The sequence below is a fragment of the Chaetura pelagica genome, unplaced genomic scaffold, assembly GCF_000747805.2.
Source record: "Chaetura pelagica isolate M959 unplaced genomic scaffold, ChaPel_1.0 scaffold799, whole genome shotgun sequence".
Classification (NCBI taxonomy): domain Eukaryota; kingdom Metazoa; phylum Chordata; class Aves; order Apodiformes; family Apodidae; genus Chaetura; species Chaetura pelagica.
The window spans coordinates 15,221-15,504 of record NW_009954424.1 but is presented as its reverse complement, the minus strand read 5'-3'; positions in this window follow the sequence as shown (position 1 = coordinate 15,504).

Here is a 284-nt window from a genome sequence, read left to right as displayed (position 1 = left end):
TTAGCAGGGCTCCCAGAGCCCATCCCACCCGCCGGGTGCTCAGCTCTGCCTGGAAGACACCCCTTGGAGCAGGGACCTGCCAGGGGCATCTCTGGCTGTGCAGAGGCTCAGCAGCAGTTCAGACAAGTCCCCACTAGAGCTGGGCTCTCAGTGCCTTCTCCAGAGTGCAAAGCTCAATGCTCATCTCCCACTGCCCACCCAGCTCACCACGAGTACAGAACTCCAAGCACAGACTCCTTTTCTTCCAGGGAAATGCTGCCTCTCTCTGCTGCTTCAGAAGGACC